The sequence below is a fragment of the Bombina bombina genome, chromosome 6, assembly GCF_027579735.1.
Source record: "Bombina bombina isolate aBomBom1 chromosome 6, aBomBom1.pri, whole genome shotgun sequence".
Taxonomy (NCBI): domain Eukaryota; kingdom Metazoa; phylum Chordata; class Amphibia; order Anura; family Bombinatoridae; genus Bombina; species Bombina bombina.
The window spans coordinates 845,531,357-845,553,100 of record NC_069504.1 but is presented as its reverse complement, the minus strand read 5'-3'; the positions used below and the strand labels follow the sequence as shown (position 1 = coordinate 845,553,100).

Genomic DNA, 21,744 nt, shown 5'->3' with positions numbered 1-21,744 from the left:
TGCAATCAGGTTTGCGTGTGACTAGGTTGGGGTTTTTTTTTTTTTTTACTTCTTTGACTTCTAAGGGGGAAAACATTTTATTTCCAATGGCATGGAGAGTCCACGATTCCATTCGCTACTGCTGGGAATCTCACCACCTGGCCACCAGGAGGGGGCAAAGACACCCCAGCCAGAGCTTAAGTCTCCTCCCACTACCAATACTCCCCAGTTATTCTTTGCCTCTGTAACTAGGAGGATGTGAAGCTGGTACTCTGAAGAAGATATAGTCCTTTAATGGGTATTTTCTCTTCAAGATAGAACTGAGGTTATGCTGCGTCCATGTAAACCTCTTAGTAAGAGTATTGGTAGCTGCTGTATGTCGCAGGGAACTTCAGCCTCTTCCAGAAATCTTTGCTAACACCCCCATAAGGCAACCAGTGTTAAGCTTAAACTGCTTTCCTTCTACCTTAGGTCCCTGTCAGAAGTCTATACTAAGTATATATACTATATTCTAAGTTCGGCTTTTTACGTGCATCGGGTTAGTGCTCGTGTGAAAACAGTTTACTTTCATCTTGTAATACAAGTGCTACCTGAAACGCGCAAAAAGCTTACTTCTAGCGGAGTTAGCGTTTGAATGGGAGCTTTAAATACTACTCCTCTTGTAATCTGGCCCATAGTTGTTATATGTGTTTCCCAAGTTTTAATGTCTAATGCATATCCTGATTCTATCTTTCACTTAGCCACATAAATATCCAGGTGGGAAAACTGAGTAGTAACAAGTAGTTTGTGATCAAACCAAAAAGTTAGTCATAAATGGAACCTCAGAGAGGCAGATCTGTTCAAAGCCGGTTAGGACTTTGCCCGCTATGTAGAGCTAATAAATAGATTGTATAGTTTGGTGAATGATCTATATTGTAATCTGCCATATTTTAAAATAAAATGTGTTATAGGAATCAAATCACTGGTGTCTTTTTGGGGTAAGCTTTGCCTCAAACCCAACTGCCAGTTCAGCATTGTGTGGTATAGGCAGTGCTGGCTAAAAACATTGGGCTGCTTTGCCCCAAGAATTAAATGAAATTCCCCAACATGCTGCTCTGTGATTCTGAGTAGACAGATAGATTCTTCACATAGCTATGTAAATATTAGGTGCTCTGGGCCCTGGTGCCACTGCTCCTGCTGCACCTACGGTAGTTCTGCCCCTGGTCAGAAGTCTCAAAGATTAAAATTCAGCAGATTGACGTTCCATAACAGATGATGATGGTACCTATCAGAAGGAAAAAACAAAAGGAAATTGAGGAGCACCGAAACAAGCGAATAGGTTAAAACTAAATACTTTTATTAGCAAAAAACGTTTAAAATGTGCAGGTTATAAGCAAACCTAGTAAAACTGGCATAGGAGGGTACATGGAACATAAGCAAAGGCTGACATGTTTCGGCAAGAACACCGTACTCTAAGCCTTGTGTAAAAACATTGAACACAGACTGCATTAAACACAATTCCAGGACTACTGAAAGGACAAGGTGAACACACCTTCACAAATTGAGACCTATCAGTTAACCTATGAGTATGGACTCTTCCCCCCTTACGTATGAGCTCCAAAAAATGTGTATGCATCGTTATCAACTCCTCCCTCTAGCCACACATTAAATGTTAAGGGTTTTAACCATACCACTTATAAACTATACCAAACTCAGTTAGCACAGAGTGATTAGCGGTGTTTGTTAAGGATGATTAAGAATATTTTGCCGTTATGGGCAAACTTGTTTGTACCCTGAGCTGTGGAGTGTTAATTGCCCAATGGACAGAAGCTAATATGTATGCATAAGAACCTATGACTGTACAGACTCCAAATCATGACACCCTGTATGCTAAATCATAGCTCAATGCAGTTCTACGGTTCATAGCGTATAGCTGTTACCTCGGAAAGAAGAGGGAGTTAAAAATAATATTTATTGAACCCAATAATGAACCCCATCTGAAAACAATTGTACACTATGGGGCCCATTTATCAATCTCCGAACGGAGCTTGTGGGCCCGTGTTTCTGGCGAGTCTTCAGACTTGCCAGAAACACCAGTTATGAAGCAGCTCTGATGAGGCGGACAGGAATCGTCGGAAATCAACCCGATCGAGTACGATCGGGTTGATTGACACCCCCCCTGCTGGCGGCCCATTGGCTGCGAGTCTGCAGGGGGTGGCGTTGCACCAGCAGCTCTTGTGAGCTGCTGGTGCAATGCTGAATATGGAGAGCGTATTGCTCTCCTCATTCAGCGAGGTCTTGCGGACCTGATCCACACTGTCGGATCAGGTCCGCAAGACCTTTGATAAATAGGCCCCATAATCTGTGATGTCTGTGAGTTCAGGGCAATACTGTGACATACGTTCATTTGCTTTACTAAGCTACAAAAAATGGGTACGAATAAGGGGATGAAACTTTACAGAAGGTGCTCATTGATAGTAAAAAAAAAAACCTGTTGTAGCTGAGTGGAATAGAGCACTAATGCACTGATGGCAATTTACGTGCCCTATGAACTACCAATCAGAGATGATCTATTTTGGGTTATATGGTAGACAGCACTTGGGGAAATTTTTCTAATGATAACTAACATTCAACTGCTGGGCCACCCATTAGATCCCCTAAATAGTAGAAAGGGGCGTATTGTGCCTCTCTGGACGGTTTACCTATCAGAAGGACCATATAGAAAAAGGCATTTCTCTTACAAAAACACTTTTAGCCAAGTAATAATTTCCCTAATTGTCACTCCTGTCAAGTATTACCTGGGTCTCTATAGGGGTATTCATGATAGAGGAAGTGTTCAGATACTTGAAGCTTTAGCTATTATAACATTCCAGGTTATAAAGTATTTTTAACAAACATGTACTTATAAATCTGTGATGATCTACCAGAGCTAGGCAGCCAACACAAAGGCGAAGCTGGGATATTTCTTAAGTATGAATCTATTGAAACCCATTTTTGAGTCCATACTAAAATCATTATACCAGTTCATAATATTCCATGATATTTAGAACACCAAGTCTACCTTATCAGTATTTTGATACATTGTAGTTTAAAAGTTTTATTTTTCCACTAGATAAAGGCATTGGTGCTACCTTGAGCCTTCCCCAAGAATGTATTGAGAAAGTGTAAGGGTTAAAAACAATTTGCACCAAACACAAAATAAATAAGCTTAAATAAAGTGTTACACTCATATATATATATACACTATCTGCTAATTATAAGTAGGGTAAAGGTATATGGTATATGACAAGGTGTATGAATGGAAAGGGCTATATCCCCAAATCCAGAATTCCAAAATCCAAACATTTTAATTAATAACTTTTTAAAAAATAAAATGATAAAAAAAATTACTTGTTTTTACCAGTCTGTGAGTCGCAATCTTCTCCGCCTGTGTCTTTGGTTTGATTTTTGTGTTCTAAAATGCAAATAATAGTCCATATTTAGTTAAAACTACAAATATTACCTTTCTGATTTCAGTACTGTATCTATATTTCTAAGAGTGCTATGTTTACAAAAGTATAAAACTACCTTTAGGTTGCATGTATTATAAAATGTAAATATTGCCTAAATGACATAAAATATTGTTGTTACATTTGGTTCCATCCCCTCTACAAACACTTCCATTTTAAAGATGCAAATATTCCAAAATCTAAACTATTTTGAAATCCAACCTTTTTCCCGTCCCAGGCAGTTTGGATAGAGGGTTTTCCACCTATACACAGTATATATATATATATATATATAGTTTAAGGAGTGTTTGCATGCGAGCGAAATAAAATTTAGCATGACGCATAATCTGGCGCTCATCTGTATTCTTCCCCATCAAGAGAGAGAGGCTTTTCTTTCCATTGAATAAGATCTTATTGGATATTTCTCAAATGTGCAATAGAATTCAATTAAGAGTGTATTATGGTGATGGAGTTTTCATGAGCATATCACCCTTAGTCTAATAAACTTTTCTCTCAAAGATAAATAAAATATTCTTACTTAAAGGCATTTTTTATTTAAATTTGACTTACCAAAAGTGTTAAATTCTTCAATTACTTTTGGTAGAGATACGGTTGGGGGTATTAATTTCACATTGTTGGTTTAACACAATTTTGTAGTTGTTTGGACCCACCTAAATTGCCTGGATAAGGTTGTTCATTCTAAGCAATGTACCTCAAATGTCCATTGTTAAAAAGAAAATAAACGTAGCTACAGTGCACAGCTCTGACAACTGCTGTTTAAAATATTAAAACTATCAGAGAGTTTGCCATTTACTCTTTGTAGATGGGTTAATATATAGCTGGTATATGCAGTGTATTAGTTATGGTCCAAGGCCAAAATGCCTAAGTGAGCTAATTAAGACCTAGATTTGGAGTTTGGCGTTAGCCGTGAAAACCAGCGTTAGAGGCTCCTAACGCTGGTTTTAGGCTACCGCCGGTATTTGGAGTCACTCAAAATAGGGTCTAACGCTCACTTTTCATCCGCGACTTTTCCATACCGCAGATCCCCTTACGTCAATTGCGTATCCTATCTTTTCAATGGGATCTTTCTAACTCCGGTATTTAGAGTAGTTTCTGAAGTGAGCGTTAGACATCTAACGACAAAACTCCAGCCGCAGGAAAAAAGTCAGTAGTTAAGAGCTTTCTGGGCTAACGCCGGTTTATAAAGCTCTTAACTACTGTACTCTAAAGTACACTAACACCCATAAACTACCTATGTACCCCTAAACCGAGGTCCCCCCACATCGCCGACACTCAAATAATTTTTTTTAACCCCTAATCTGCCGACCGCCACCTACGTTATCCTTATGTACCCCTAATCTGCTGCCCCTAACACCGCCGACCCCTGTATTATATTTATTAACCCCTAATCTGCCCCCCACAACGTTGCCTCCACCTACCTACACTTATTAACCCCTAATCTGCCGACCACAAAGCGCCGCCACCTACGTTATCCTTATGTACCCCTAATCTGCTGCCCCTAACACCGCCGACCCCTATATTATATTTATTAACCCCTAATCTGCCCCCCCTCAACGTCGCCTCCACCTGCCTACACTTATTAACCCCTAATCTGCCGACCGGACCTGAGCGCTACTATAATAAAGTTATTAACCCCTAATCCACCTCACTAACCCTAGAATAAATAGTATTAACCCCTAATCTGCCCTCCCTAACATCGCCGACACCTAACTTCAATTATTAACCCCTAATCTGCCGACCGGAGCTCACCGCTATTCTAATAAATGTATTAACCCCTAAAGCTAAGTCTAACCCTAACACTAACACCCCCCTAAATTAAATATAATTTAAATCTAACGAAATTAATTAACTCTTATTAAATAAATTATTCCTATTTAAAGCTAAATACTTACCTGTAAAATAAATCCTAATATAGCTACAATATAAATTATAATTATATTATAGCTATTTTAGGATTTATATTTATTTTACAGGTAACTTTGTATTTATTTTAACCAGGTACAATAGCTATTAAATAGTTAAGAACTATTTAATAGCTAAAATAGTTAAAATAATTACAAATTTACCTGTAAAAGAAATCCTAACCTAAGTTACAATTAAACCTAACACTAGACTATCAATAAATTAATTAAATAAACTACCTACAATTACCTACAATTAACCTAACACTACACTATCAATAAATTAATTAAATACAATTGCTACAAATAAATACAATTAAATAAACTAACTAAAGTACAAAAAATAAAAAAGAACTAAGTTACAAAAAATAAAAAAATATTTACAAACATAAGAAAAATATTACAACAATTTTAAACTAATTACACCTACTCTAAGCCCCCTAATTAAATAACAAAGCCCCCCAAAATAAAAAAATGCCCTACCCTATTCTAAATTACTAAAGTTCAAAGCTCTTTTACCTTACCAGCCCTGAACAGGGCCCTTTGCGGGGCATGCCCCAAGAAATACAGCTCTTTTGCCTGTAAAAAAAACATACAATACGCAAGCCCCCCAACATTACAACCCACCACTCACATACCCCTAATCTAACCCAAACCCCCCTTAAATAAACCTAACACTAAGCCCCTGAAGATCATCCTACCTTGTCTTCACCTCACCGGGTATCACACCGATCCGTCCAGAAGAGCTCCTCCGATGTCCTGATCCAAGCCCAAGCGGGGGGCTGAAGAGGTCCATGATCCGGCTGAAGTCTTCATCCAAGTGGGGCAGAAGAGGTCTTCCATCCGATTGAAGTCTTCATCCAAGCGGCATCCATCCGGAGCGAAGCGGCAGCATCCTGAAGACCTCCACCGCGGAGTATCCATCCTGGCCGACGACTGAACGACGAATGACGGTTCCTTTAAATGACGTCATCCAAGATGGCGTCCCTCGAATTCCGATTGGCTGGGGATTCTATCAGCCAATCGGAATTAAGGTAGGAATATTCTGATTGGCTGATGGAATCAGCCAATCAGAATCAAGTTCAATCCGATTGGCTGATCCGATCAGCCAATCAGATTGAGCTCGCATTCTATTGGCTGTTCCGATCAGCCAATAGAATACATATTATCAGTAGAAAATTAAAAACTGCAAAATAAATTGCTAAGTGATTTCATAGCATAGGCCATAGGGGATACAACATCTTGTTGACAGGAGTTATTTCGGACATCTTTGGTTGAGGACACTCTGGTAGCTATAAGCCAGTGAAGATGACGTTAGTTGAAAGGAAATTAATGGAAACTCACAAATTGACCCCGAAATGGTGTGCGCAGAGGGGGGTTCCTCGGCCAAAAGCCTCCTTTTCAGGGTGTTGTTTATAAGGGACCTCAACCTCTATGTGTCCACATTCAGAACCTTGGACAGAGCGCAGGCTAATGTAAGCAGGGTTCTGTATAATAACGGGAGTTTTTGCCAGGGCTGGTCGGTTCAGGGTCCGGCCTTTCAGCCGAACAACTTTCAGAGGCTCCCTCCGCCAGCCAAATGCCTCCCTGCATATCCGACCCTTGTTTCCCACTTGTGGAAGGGCTCACAAAGCCAGAGGAGCTCAACATAAACCTCCATCCCAACTACCGAGGCTCGATCAAGGTGAGTCCTTTACCCTGAGTTGCTTCCCCTACAAAGTTAGCGGGCAGACTTGCCAATTATTTAGAAACTTAGAAGCATTTCAAATAGAATTTGTCCCTTTCCTAACCCCATTCCCTTTTCCCCTCCTATGCAGGCTCTCTTAGATGCAGAACTTATCAACTCATGCTCAAATGGAGCATAGCGAGAGCTCTGCATCTGTCACGTTCTATGCTACCATCTATGCTACCCCTTTAAGACTTTCAGGGAAGTCTATTTAAGGCTCCTCCTGTTCCTGTTCGGGGCTAAGTATTTTGTATTCACTGGTCACTACCTTGCTGAAAACCCATCAGCTTAGCCAAGTTGTAAAAGGACGTCTAGTCTGAACTCTACACCTTTGTTCTAAAACCTCATTCAAGCCTCTAAACTTCCTGGGCAATTCATAGCAACATTCTGTCAACCACGCTACAGCAACCCTGTTTCACTTTCAGCATTCTGGAGTGTGATACGTCACGCAGTCTCGCTGCAATCGGACCCGGCTGTGGAACATAGACTGCAGAGCTGCCGCTCTGCTTACAGCCTCCTACTCTCAGCACTGCTGTAAACCTGCTGCCCTCACCATCTACCTATGGATTAATACCTTCACACGGTCACATACCGACAAGGCAATCCAACTACAGCTGTGTAAGGCAGCATCTCCGCTTCACTGACAGGCAAGTTTCAAGTCTGGCTGTGTAAGGCAGCGTCACCGCTTCCAGTGAGGGACAGGTGTTCATGCCCTCTTCCCTCAGTGAAACACTGGACTGCTACGGAGTAGGTACTAAAGACCTCCGCTAAGTAAGCCTTCTCAGCTCAAGATACGAAACTTGTTTCACCTTAAAGGGCCAGTTCTCTTGGACTTACTCACTTATATCTTGGGCCTGAATTATATCAGATCAGTGGGACTTTGCCAAACAATAGATACTCCACAGCAATACATTATATAGTTTTACCTTGTTCAGGCATCTGAGTTACACACTATACTCACTATATATATGAACATATATCTACATACCTAACATTGTCCTTCCTTTGCTTACCCACTCTAACTTCCTCTCTTTGACTGTTCACAGTCCCCTCAGTTCAATGAGCAAGAACTTGACTCTAATATAACCTAGAGTCACAGGTTTGGTGTGAGACTGAGCGGGACATTAGGCTGCATGCTTACATTCCATACTTAGCCAGAAAAAACTGCATACCAGCCTATCCATATGGATCTAAGTGAGTTATCATTCTCCCAGAATATGGACCTCATGCTGCAGGGACTACGGGAGATAAAAAACGAAAATGAGCAACTACGCAAGTTCATTAATGAACAATTGGTATCAAAGACTGTTACAAGTGATACCCCTGACCCACAGATATGCCCCCCTGAGAAATTCTCAGGAGATAGGTCCCGATTCCGTGACTTCCAAAACTCATGTTCACTATACTTCCAGCTTAAGCCCAAAACCTTCCCCAATGACCGCCTTAGGGTACTAACCATGATATCGTACCTCACAGGAGAGGCAAGAACTTAGGCAAATTCCTTCTACGAAACAAACGACCCAATCCTGAACTCCTTGGATTCCTTCTTCTCAGCAATGTCACTCCTTTATCAGGATCACGACAAGCAGTCTACAGAGGAAACAACTTTATGAGCACTTCGACAAGGGCGGCGTCCCGTGGAGGACTACATAGACGAATATAAGAGATGGGCCCCTGACACCCTTTGGAACGAGCATGCTCTAAAGAACCAGTTCCGTCTTGGACTCTGTGATAATATCAAGGATGAACTGGCCCGAACACCCATGCCTACTAACCTAGAGAACCTTATCTCTCTCTGTATCTCCATAGATAGACGCCTAAGGGAAAGAAAATCAGAGAAAGGAAGCACAGAATATCCAACAAAAAGATATTCTACTCCCACTCCTCTACCCAGACATACTGAGGAACCTATGGATATCGCATTTGTGAAAGGACCACTGAAACCAGAGGAGAAAGCTTGACGCAAGTTACATAATCTTTGTATGTACTGCGCTAGTACCGACCATACAGTCAAGGACTGCCCCTCTCTCCTAAGGCAAAGGAAGGGTAAGTCTAACACAGACTCTGTTTGCCACGTAAATGATGCTAACCATTCCTCTCACCTCTGTTTCTCTGTTTCCCTGCAGTGGGATCAACATCAAGCACGTACGGTGGCCGTGATTGACTCAGGAGGCACGGGGGATTTCATAGATTATGATTATGTTCGGTCACTTAATATACCACCAATAAAAAAGATTAATTCACTACTTATCCGACTAGTTGATGGTTCCTCTATGAAATCTCGTCCTATCACACACCAAACATCACCCATAAAAATCTCCTTTCCTTCAGGGCATACCGAACACAAAATCTTTGAGGTAATACAGACACCTCTGTTCCCTATCATATTGGGCTTTAACTGGCTGAAACTTCATGAACCTACCATCTGTTGGGGAGCAGGGAAGCTTTTATTCAACTCTCACTTTTGTAAAAACAATTGTATAACCGTGAAGCCACAAACTCTCATGCACATTACAGAAAACATTGTACCTCACTGTTACAAAGAATTCGCTGACATCTTTAATAAGAAGGAGGCTCAAGCTTTATCACCACACAGACCCTTCGACTGCCCCATAGAGCTGCTCCCCAACTCATCCATACCATACGGCCGAATCTTTCCACTATCAGAACCGGAGCTTAAACTCTTGAAGGAATACCTGGATGAAAACCTTCAGAAGGGTTTCATTAGATCATCTACCTCACCAGCGGGGGCGGGTATTTTCTTTGTTAAAAACAAGGATAACAGTCTCCGTCCGATTATAGATTACCGAGAACTGAATGCACGAACCAAGAAGAATAGGTACCCCTTGCCGCTAATACCTGAATTGATAGAGCGATTGCAGGGGGCAAAGGTCTTTACCAAGTTGGACCTCAGGGGAGCCTACAACCTGGTGAGGATCAGACGGGGCGACGAATGGCTGACCGCATTTCGGACAAGGTATGGCTTGTTCGAATACGGTCATGCCATTCGGGCTATGCAATGCCCCTGTGACTTTCCAGCACTTTATGAAGGATCTGTTTCGTGATATGTTGGACGTGGTAATGGTCATCTACCTTGATGACATATTAATCTGTCATGACATATTAATCTGTTTTTAATTCAACGTCTATATCTTTCTTGGGTTATCAGATATCCCCCTCTGGGATCAAGATGGAGAACAAAAAGGTTGAGGCTATTACCAACTGGCCCACTCCCTCTTCCAAAAAGGACATTCAGAGATTCCTTGGGTTCTCAAATTTTTATAGAAAGTTTATCCAGGGATTCTCAGAGATAATTAAGCCCTTGACCACCCTCACCAAGAAGGATCAGAAATTCAGGTGGAATACTGAAGCTGACAAAGCTTTCCATTCGCTCAAACATAGGTTCATGACAGCCCCCGTACTTCAATTCCCGGATCCAACTCTTCCTTACGTCCTTGAAGTTGATGTATCTGACCACGCCGTAGGTGCTGTCCTATCTCAGAGATCATCTCCGACTCAACCCTTGCATCCGGTGTCTTATTACTCCAGGCTCATGACAGACGCAGAACTCAACTATGCTATCGGAGAAAAGGAACTCCTTGCTATCAAGGCTTCTCTTTAATTCTGGAGGCATCTCTTAGGTGCAACTTCTCCAATTGTAATTTATACAGACCACCGGAACCTGCAGTTCTTGAAGACGAACAAAACTCTAAGCTCTCGTCAAGTATGATGGAGTCTTTTTTTTAGCAGATTTAACTTTGTCATAACTTACAGACCGGGAAACAAAAATGCCAAAGCTGATGCCTTGTCACGGAGGGATCCAAAACCTGACTCCTATACTGGCTCTAGCAGCATAATACCCCCCGACAGGCTTATTGGTCTTACCACCATCGACATGACCCGATTTGGAACTCATCAGTCCTCAGATAACACCTCCGCTGACCTTCCACTCCACCTTTCAGCCAGTGGACTTCTTTATCACGGGAAGCAGTTATACGTTCTTGAATCATTGAGGCAGGAGCTTCTACACTCAACTCATGATTCCTTACTTGCTGGACACCCAGGAATAAACAAGATGCAAAACCTTCTTCGGAGAGAGTACTGGTGGCCAAACATGAATGACAATGTCACCCAGTACATCAGATCCTGCAGAATCTGTTCACAAAATAAACACATGAGACAACATCCCTATGGTTGCCTCCTTTCTTTGCCCATACCTGATAGGCCTTGGAGGTCTATTGCGTTGGATTTTATCGTGGATCTACCTCCTTCTGGCAACCACAATACTATCTTGGTGGTGGTTGACCGCTTCTCAAAAATGGCACATTTTTTGCCAGCTGTAGGATTGCCCACTGCCAAGGAGACTGCACATCTTTTCCTTAACCATGTTGTCCGTTTGTATGGTCTTCCTGAAAGGATCATAACAGATAGGGGGTCCCAGTTTACCTCCCATTTCTGGACACAGCTTTGCCGTATCCTTAACATTGAAAAACGCATGTCCACTGCTTATCATCCGCAGACCAACGATCAATGCGAAAGAACAAATCAAACTCTAGAGCAGTATCTATGCTGCTACTGCTCCTCTCAACAGGATGACTGGCTACATCTCCTACCTTCTGCTGAATTCTCATTCAACAATACTATTAACGCTTCCTCTAAACAGACCCCATTCTTCATAAATTATGGATTTCATCCCACTTACCACCTTAACAACAGGTCTGAGACCGAATCTCCGGTAGTCAACGATTTGTGCAACACATTAGCTCAAGGCTTCGCTTCTCTCAAACACATTTTGGAGGAAGCCCAGAATACTCAAAAACGGTACTATGACTCCAGGAAGTCTATTGCCCCTCTTTATAAGCCAGGAGACAAAGTGTGGCTTTCCACCAAACATCTAAAATTAGCTGTTCCCTCTAAAAAACTGGCTGCTCTGTTCATCGGACCATTTACTATAAAGAAAGTTCTGAACCAGAACGCTGTCACATTGACTTTACCTTCAACATATAGAATCCACCCAACCTTCCATGTCGCTCTACTGAAGCCTTACAGCCACGTCAGATCTGACTCAACTCCTTCCCTTACCCTACCTCCTATTTCCACAAGTGATGAATATGAGGTTCAGACCATCATCGACTCAAGGTACCACAGAAGGTGTCTCCAATATCTTGTGAGATGGAAGGGGTTTGGAACCGCCGAGGACTCCTGGGAGCCCGCATCTAATCTTTCAGCCCCCAGTCTTGTCTCAGAATTCCACTGTAGGCACCCAGACCGGCCTAGGCAATGATCCGCGGAGTGGCTCCTTGGAGGGGGTGTTCTGTCACGTTCTATGCTACTATCTATGCTACCCCTTTAAGACTTTCAGGGAAGTCTATTTAAGGCTCCTCTTGTTCCTGTTTGGGGCTAAGTATTTTGTATTCACAGGTCACTACCTTGCTGAAAACCCATCAGCTTAGCCAAGTTGTAAAAGGACGTCTAGTCTGAACTCTACACCTTTGTTCTAAAACCTCATTCAAGCCTCTAAACTTCCTGGGCAATTCATAGCAACATTCTGTCAACCACGCTACAGCAACTCTGTTACACTTTCAGCATTCTGGAGTGTGATACGTCACGCAGTCTCGCTGCAATCGGACCCGGCTGTGGAACACAGACTGCAGAGCCGCCGCTCTGCTTACAGCCTCCTACTCTCAGCACTGCTGTAAACCTGCTGCCCTCACCATCTACCTATGGATTAATACCTTCGCACAGTCACATACCGACAAGGCAATCCAACTACGGCTGTGTAAGGCAGCATCTCCGCTTCACTGATAGGCAAGTTTCAAGTCCGGCTGTGTAAGGCTTCATCAACGCTTCCAGTGAGGGACAGGTGTTCACGCCCTCTTCTCTCAGTGAAACACTGGACTGCTACGGAGTAGGTACTAAAGACCTCCGCTAAGTAAGCCTTCTCAGCTCAAGATACGAAACTTGTTTCACCTTAAAGGAATTCCTGAGGAGGAAAAACGGTCTGGAATAGACTGAGAAACGCATTGCAAAAATAAATACTGTTTGTTTTATACCACAACCCAGTATTTCTATTTCTGCTTCTTTCTACGATCCACTTGTTTTTGAAACAGGACATTTGCCACGGAACCTTCCATACACTGACATTGTCAGGTTTGGAGAAAAGTCTTGGCTGTGTGAGTGCAGCAGGAAAACATCTATCGGCTTGCAGCTCACCTGGTCCGGCCATTGTCCCTAAAGAAATGTGGGTGCCACATTCTAGACGCCTATCTGGATTCCACAGGTCCTCTGGGTGAGACCTCCAGCGTACTGACTGCTGGGATTTGAATGTCAGCCTGCTTTATCACACCTTATTCACTTAAGGTGCCACTTTCCTTGTGAGTAGTTTTTTACACATCACTTTTATATTTGTTGTTTGAACGATTCACACTATGTTGGCGCCCCTTGTTTATTTTCCATTCTTTTCACCTTAAAGGGCCAGTTCTCTTGGACTTATTCACTTATATCTTGGGCCTGAATTATATCAGATCAGCGGGACTTTGTCAAACAATAGATACCCCACAGCAATACATTATATAGTTTCACCTTGTTCAGGCATCTGAGTTACACACTATACTCACTATATATATATGAGCATATATCTACATACCTAACATTGACCTTCCTTTGCTTACCCACTGTAACTTCCTCTCTTTGACTGTTCACAGTCCCCTCAGTTCAATGAGCAAGAACTTGACTCTAATATAACATAGAGTCACAGGTTTGGTGTTAGACTGAGCGGGACATTAGGCTACATGCTTACATTCCATTACACACTGGTTTAGTACAAACCTTACAGCATCAAGGTTTACTTAGCAATATGTTCCTGGTCAAAAAGAAAGACGGTGGCTCCTGTCTGGTTATAAACTTCAGAGAATTCAATCATGTCCTGGCTTATCGCCATTTCAAATGGAGGGAATTCACCTCATCAGGGTCACCCTTCAAGTAGAGGATTGGTTGGCGCATCTAGACCTCAAAGACGCATACGTAACAATATCAATGCACCCGGCCTTCAGGCACTACCTTCAGTTCCTCTGGAACGGAGAATGCTGGCAGTTCACCTTTCTCCCTTTTGGCCTCAGCTCAACACCCTGGTGTTTTACAAAACTGATGAGACCTATCATGGCTTTCCTCAGAGCCAGAGGAATTTGCCTCATTACATATTTAGAGAGATCTGCACTCACAAAGCCTCAGATAAAACTTTTGACAGCTAGCCAGGATCATTAGTCTCTTGTCTTTGTTGACCCAGGCCATCTTCCCTGGTCCTCTCTCTATTACAGAGCCATGCAGAGGCTCAAACATGCACATCTGCATTGCAATCCCTCCTTTTCACAACCAATCATCCTTTCCCCCAGAGGTCAGACAGGAAATTTCTTGGTGGCTTCACAATATGGAAGCCTGGAATGGTAGAGCAATTTTTGCGATTCTTCCAGACTATGTTTTCGGCTTCCGATGCCAGCCTCCTCGGCTAGGGTGCATCTTGCGAATTCTAGTTTACAGGCGGCAGATGGAATCCAGAGGAATCATCCCTATACATCAACTGTCTGGAACTCATAGTGGTTTCCTTTGCTATCCGGTCCTTCGTGGACTCCTTAATAAACTGCTGCATCCTTCTACATATGGACAGTATTTCAGCAGTCCACAGACTAGAGGGTACCAGGTCCCAGACCCTGTCGAATTTAACTCGACAGTTCTATCGGTTTTGCTTCAACAACAATATAACAGTGGTGGCGGAATATCAACTGGGAAAATCCAATGTCGTAGCGGACTGGTTTTCCAGATACTGGAGAGATGCAAGCAACTAGAAATTACACAAACAGACCTTCTTACAAATCCAGTCTCTCTGAGGCCCGTTCTCGGTGGACCTTTTCACCTCCAGGACAAATACCTAACTATTTCAGTTGGCTTTCAGACCTGGGAGTGCTAGCCACAGATGCCTTTCTCCAAACTTGGCCCATATCGGAGGCTTATGCTTTCCCTCAATTTTCCATGATCTCCAGGGTCCTGGTACAAGTACACGGGCTTCAAGTCTGACTAGTGATAATCACCCCGTTCTGATCAGGGCAAATCTGGTTTCCAGCCCTGTTAGTGATGTCTATTCAGCCTCTTCTTCTGATTCTATCATTCCTCATGCTTCTCCAGAATACCAACATAGAACCCTATCCCCTAGTGTTGGACAACACCCTTCATCTCCGGGCCTGGATGATTGAGGGGATGCCTAGGACCTCTCCGCCATTCGGTCATGGCTTGCAGAGTCCTGCGGGACTCTTGGGCCCCAGGAATTCGCAAGTCTTACATTGCAGTCTGGTCTGTCTGGGTACGCTGATACCTGGCGGAACATGCTGATCCCTATTTAGCTCCTCCTGTGAAGGTGGCTAACTTTCTAGTCCATCTTTATGAGCAAGGTAAAGCCTATCGCACCATCAATATCTTTAGTTCTGCCATTTCGGCTGCTCACTTCCCGGTGAATAGTTTGCCACTTGGTAAGGACCCGCTTATTTGCCGGCCCCTGCATGGTATTAGACTATGGTTGCTCCTGCAGAAAAATACAAATCACTTTGAGATGTTACTCTCGTCCTCTCCCTCTTTAAATCCTGGCCTCATATCTCTAGTCTTTCAATTTGGGTCGCCCTTTGTCTTAAGGAGTATTGTTCTCCTACTGATTCCCATTCGGCCTTCCTCCTCAGGTCCCTTGCTAAACTCTTATGTCCACCCCTTTCGTCCAATCTCGGTTCCCACAATTGCCCATTGGGTTAAGTGGGTTATGTCTCTAGCTCGCATACCTTCCGTGTTTGGGCCTCATTCCTTAAGGGGTGCATCAGCTTCTTGTGCATTTAGGAAAGGTTGTTCTCTGCAAGACCTTCTGGCAGCTGCTGACTGGTCCTCAAACATGGTATTTCAGAAATTCTATTTTAGACCTATATCTTAGGCAGCTTTAAATCTCTTAGATGCTTAGCTTTAAAAAAAAAGCAAAATAGGAGTCTCCTGTCTTGCAATAAAATATGGATTATGATAGCCTTGGTGACTCTATAGTCACAATTTTATTAAAGACAGGAGGCAAGTATTTCGACCACCCGGTAGAGCCCTCCCAAAAAAAATAGGATTGTTATATTAGTTTATATGTTGTTACTTGCACTGCTTTGTTCTGCCTTGCCTGCAGTTTTTTCTCTTTTCAGTGAGACATTTTTTCATGGGATCTGCTCAGACCCGCATTCAGGAGATGTTCCTTCATTCCCTATGGTTTCTGTTGAAGTTTGCTGCCCTATTGGCCTTCAGTTGGAGTTCAACCACCAGTACTGTTTCAGATTCGGAGTTCCTGCCTAGGATCCGGTAAAGAAAGAGGAAGTGGAAGTGGGAGAGACTCTCTATATCTCAGTCACTGTACCCCTATTTGTTAGAGGGGTGTTACATTGATTATTTTTTATTCTAATGTATTACTGCTGGAGTTTTCAGTCAAGGAAGTAAAGCAAAATACTCGCCTCCTGTCTTTAATAAAATTGTGAATAGAGTCACCAAGGCTATCATAATCCATATTATCTTAAATATAATATTATATAAAACATTTGTTTTCTTAAAGGGATAGTAAAGTCAGACAGACCATGCAAGTTTAAACAACTTTCCAATTTACTTCTATTATGTAATTTAATTTGTTATCCTATTGTCCTTTGCTGAAAAGCATACTTAAGTAGGCTCAGGAGCAGCAATGCATTTCTGGAAGCTAGCTACTGATTGGTGGCTGTACATATATTTCTCTTGTAATTGGGTCACCTGATGTATTCAGCTAGGTCCTAGTAGTGCATTGCTGCTCTTTCAGCAAAGGATAACCAAAAATGAAGCTGATTTGAGAATAGAGGTAAATTGATAAGATGATATATCTGAATCATGAAAGAAATATTTTGCATTTTGTGTCCCTTTAACAATGTCTTAGGTAATAATAATATAAGTTTTTCTGCAATGTTACCACTATGTATATATTTGTAAGCTGCACTGGATACCTCAATAGACACTACATTTGGAAGGTAACATTTGCATCCACTGCTACATTACAAATGTGACGGTATATATGTAAGAACATGCAGATAGATTTTCTTCAGTAAGGCCAGTGTTCCTTATGTTATTCTGCTTTTTAGGTTTGAAGAAGAAAATTCTCTTTGGTCTATGGTCTGTCTATTCATCTATTTGCTGTTTCACCATGTCTCTCTGTCCATCTGTGTCTGTCTATTATATTTTATCTATTTATCTATCTTTGTTCATGTCAATGCACTTCCTCGCATGTACCAGTACACATACAAGAATATATGTTCGTTCTTACTCTGTTCAGCAAGAAGTTTTTAATTTCTATTTTAATAGCTACTGCCATTAATATCTGTTTTAATTTTTTAATCTGATGTGAGCTTGTAATGTCTCATAGAATCTACACTTTATATTTTTAGAAATATAAAATGCTGTGTAACTATTTAGCTGATTTACTATCTAATCTATGTATCTATCTATCTAATCTATCTATGTATCAATCACTGTGTATGTGCATTTTTGAGTGTCTCAGTATGTGTTTATTCGTATGTCTCTACGTGTTTGTTAGAAGATTGGCTCTGTGTATGCGTTGAGTGGGTGTGGGGATTCCCTCCTCCCTCCTCCCCCTTCCTTTTTTCTGTATCTGTGTAAATTCATTTTGTAAACTGACACAGCAGATTCGCCACAGAGACAGATGGGGGGAGGATAGGCTTCTTTCATTATATAAATACATATATGGGCACACAAACGTCCAAATAGAATGTGAAACAGGGGAAGAACAGATCTTTTCTGTATACACATACATAAATGCAATATGTGGCAAAGCTAGGGAGATATTTAAATGCTCACAAAGTAATAAATGTGTAACATATATATATATTACAAATATACACCTTATGCAAATAACTGTTTATCTAATATTTAATATATCAAAGATATCTATAGTGTACGTGTACAGTAAGAATATAATGAATCATGTTTTCAATAAAGTTATATATATATATATATATATATATATATATATATTGGCCTTTTCTATGGCATTCCAATCCATCCTAAGTTAATTAATGAACTAAGGCTTTTGCACACCTAAATGAACAGAAAATATGGGGCCTATTTATGATGGTGCGAGCAGACATGATCCGATATAGCGCTCTCTGCATTTATCATTGAACCAGCAGTTCTTGTGAAATGCTGGTGCAATACCGCCCCCTGCAGATTCGCGGGGAGGTATCAATCAACCCGATCATATTCGATCGGGTTGACTTCTGTCGATTTCTGTCCGCCGTCTCAGAGCAGGCGGACAGGTTATGGAGCAGCGGTCTTTAGACCACTGCTTCATAACTTCTGTTTCCGGCGAGCCTTCAGGAAACACGGGGCATCAAGCTCCATACGGAGCTTGATAAATATGCCCCTATATGTGGTCAAGGCAAAAGGAAAACATGGCCACTAATTGATCCAATATTGATATCTACTTAACGTGTTAATTACCATGATGGACGTAATAAACAATATGTGAACTGTGGATGTACAAAAATATTAATAAAAAAAAAAAGCTATGTGAAAAGTCAAGAATTGATGTGTGAATCAGATTAAAGTGTTTTTTTTTCAAGATGGTAAGGCTCTAAATAAGTCTATAAACTATGCATAAACTTGTTTTTTCTTTCTTTGGAATCTTACCCCGGATATGCAAGATATTTGATGGATTTTGTAGTGCTGAGTACAAAAAACAAACAAACAAACAGAAAAGCAAGCAAACAAAAAAACATTTCTGATTGATTTGAATAGCCTTGAATTTAAAAAAAAAAGACCACACTCATAAACCACATAAACAGGAAAAAAAAGATTTTCCAATATTTCTAATATCTATACTACTTGATTTCGAATTTCGCTACCTCGCGAGCGAATCCTTACGCTCAACAGCGAGCATGATCTCGGATGACATTTTCCCTTATAGATTTGAATGGAGCCTCGTTTACATGCCGACATCCTCACAGCCACAGCTCACGTAGCCCTGTTTGCAAAAACACAGCAAAATAGATGTATACGAATGTGTATGTGTATATTTGTATGAATATACATAAATGCACATATAAATACATAAATATGGATGTATACATTTGTATACATATTTGTATACATATTTAAGGAGATATATATGTTAATAAAGTTGTTCCAATTGATCCATATGTAAAAGCACTTTCTAACACCTGACCTGACATCTCATAAATTGTGACCCCTTATAACTTCTCGGTGCAATATTATTATTAAATAATTTTTATTAGACAGTCTTAATGAGTATTGTATTTTCTATTTTTTAATGTGTTTTGTGACACTTTTTAGGTTTGCGCTGTGGTTAACAGCTGCTTTTCAGAGGCACGATCACATTTACATCCCACTTGTAATATAAGTAGAATTAAGGGTGCACCCGTAAAGGCTAATTTTTGCCCCAACGCAAGCGCACAGAGCATTGCGCTCCAACTGTATCTTGCCCAGTGTTTGTATGTGTGTGTAAAACACACACAGACACACACATAGCTTCAGTTCACATAGGTCACCTCTTGCTTTTGTGTACAAATTGTGCTTGCCCCACTCTCCCTTGAGATGCCAAAAAGCAAATTCTGTAACCTTTAAATGCTGCAAATCAAATAACCAGTATTTGCAGCATTTTGAAAACCTAGGGCCTATCTATCAAGCTCCGAATGGAGCTTGAAGCCCTGTGTTTCTGGCGAGCCTGCAGGCTCGCCAGAAAAAGCAGTTATGAAGCAGTGGTCACAAAGACCGCTGCTCCATAACCCTGTCTGCCTGCTCTGAGCAGGCGGACAAACATTGCCGGAATTCAACCCGATCGAGTACGATCGGGTTGATTGACACCTCCCTGCTGGTGGCCCATTGGCCGCAAGTCTGCAGGGGGCAGCGTTGCACCAGCAGCTCATGCTGAATACGGAGAGCGTATTGCTCTCCGTATTCAGCGAGGTCTGGCGGACCTGATCCGCACTGTCGGATCAGGTCCGCCAGACTTTGTTAAATAGAGGCCCTAGGCAGCACATTTTGCTTTTTGGCCTTTCTAGGAAGTGTGAGACAAAGCACAATTTTGACACAAAGGTAGAGGTGTTTTTTTTATGTCCCTTTAAGAATGTACCCACTGTCACAAACTAAGTTATGTGCACACATTTATTTTTTAACATAAAAAATGAGAACTAAATATTCAGATGTAACTGAATATATAAAAGTAAAATCATTATGTATATTTACAAAAATACCCTGTCATTTTATAGAAGGCACAAAGTGACATACATACTATTAAATAAGAATAAAATATCACTGTGCATACAATCTATGCGTACATACAAAAGATATACAAATATGCACTGTACTGCAAATAATACAGAAAAATAAATTATAGCAAACTGTTACACCCTGTTTACACACAAATATAACATGCTTACACATCCAACAACATCCCCTTAAACCCAGGGCCTGAATGCCATTGCTGATGCCCACAGGGGGGGTGAATGTATCTAGCCCCCATTTTTAATTAAAAGGAGGTTGTAAATGCTCCAACAGACCCTTTAATTAGCTATACTTGACAAGCAAATTTATAGCACAGCAGTAGGGGGTTGTACCATTACATAATTTGAATGGTCTGACAAAAACCCCTTTGAGTAAAAATTCCTATAGGCAACTGCCTACTTTGTATAATAATAAACCTGGTCCTACCTACACTCTTCATACAAAAATAATATTTTTACAGTGTTCATTATTAATGCTGAAAATATACAAATTATACACTCTGCTGGACCTGCAAAATACATTGTTTGCTTGCTACAAAATAGGCAGGACAACTATGCATGGGTTAAACCTTCACTGTAGTGTGACATTAAAGAAAAATGAGAGGAAAAATGACATTATTGTAACTGTCACATTCTCCGTCATCCACCAAACCCTAGATATTTATTCTGCCCCAGTCGCCACCTGCATTTTTAAACTCTCCAGCCTGTCACACTTTCTGAGAGTTATATGATCTATATTAACTATTTCTCTTTTCTTATTTCTGTCTCAACAACTTTCTTCCTCAAAGCTTTTTTTCTTTCCTTTAAAATCTTGCTCTTTTTGTCCCCTCTCCTTTCTTGTTTTCACGTCTCTTTTCTCTGTATCTGTTGATTTCACCCTCCACTTTTCTTTCCTCACGCTCTCAACTTGGCACAAAGTCAAAACACGAATCACATTAGTTAACTTCAGGCCTGAAAGCTGCCCTTTCTTTCCTTATTTTTTTTTCAGCCCCAGTTATACGCAGAGTCCCCAAAATTGGTAATGTTGTTCCCCTATCCTTACATAACACCCCTGATTTTTTTGAGATTTTTCTGTCCCCCCAAAGATATTCGATTTAAGTGTAGAAAGTTCTGTGGGGGTATAGAAGAGAGTTTTCTTGCTGGGAAAGAGAGAGAGATCGAGAGAGACGCAGCTCCTCTTCTGAAGATGAAGTGAAGGGGGGAGACGCCCTATTAACCCCGCAGGGTTACCACAAAATATTGGGGTACAAAAACTGTGGGTAGAGGTGAGGTTGGTTGTCCTCTGATATATTTTAGAGAAAAGATGC

General features: G+C 41.3%; 1 long non-coding RNA gene across 1 annotated transcript in view; it reads right to left on the bottom strand.

Annotated features, from left to right (window-relative positions):
• LOC128662301 (uncharacterized) overlaps positions 1-21,528 on the bottom strand; it is a 33,750-nt gene extending 12,222 nt beyond the window's left edge. The window contains exons 1-4 of the long non-coding RNA XR_008402744.1: positions 21,480-21,528; positions 19,040-19,158; positions 3,359-3,412; positions 1,166-1,243 (exon numbers count right to left, since the gene is read on the bottom strand). This is a non-coding gene — a long non-coding RNA (uncharacterized LOC128662301). The remainder of the gene's footprint in view (positions 1-1,165; positions 1,244-3,358; positions 3,413-19,039; positions 19,159-21,479) is intronic.
• Positions 21,529-21,744: the final 216 nt, after the last annotated feature.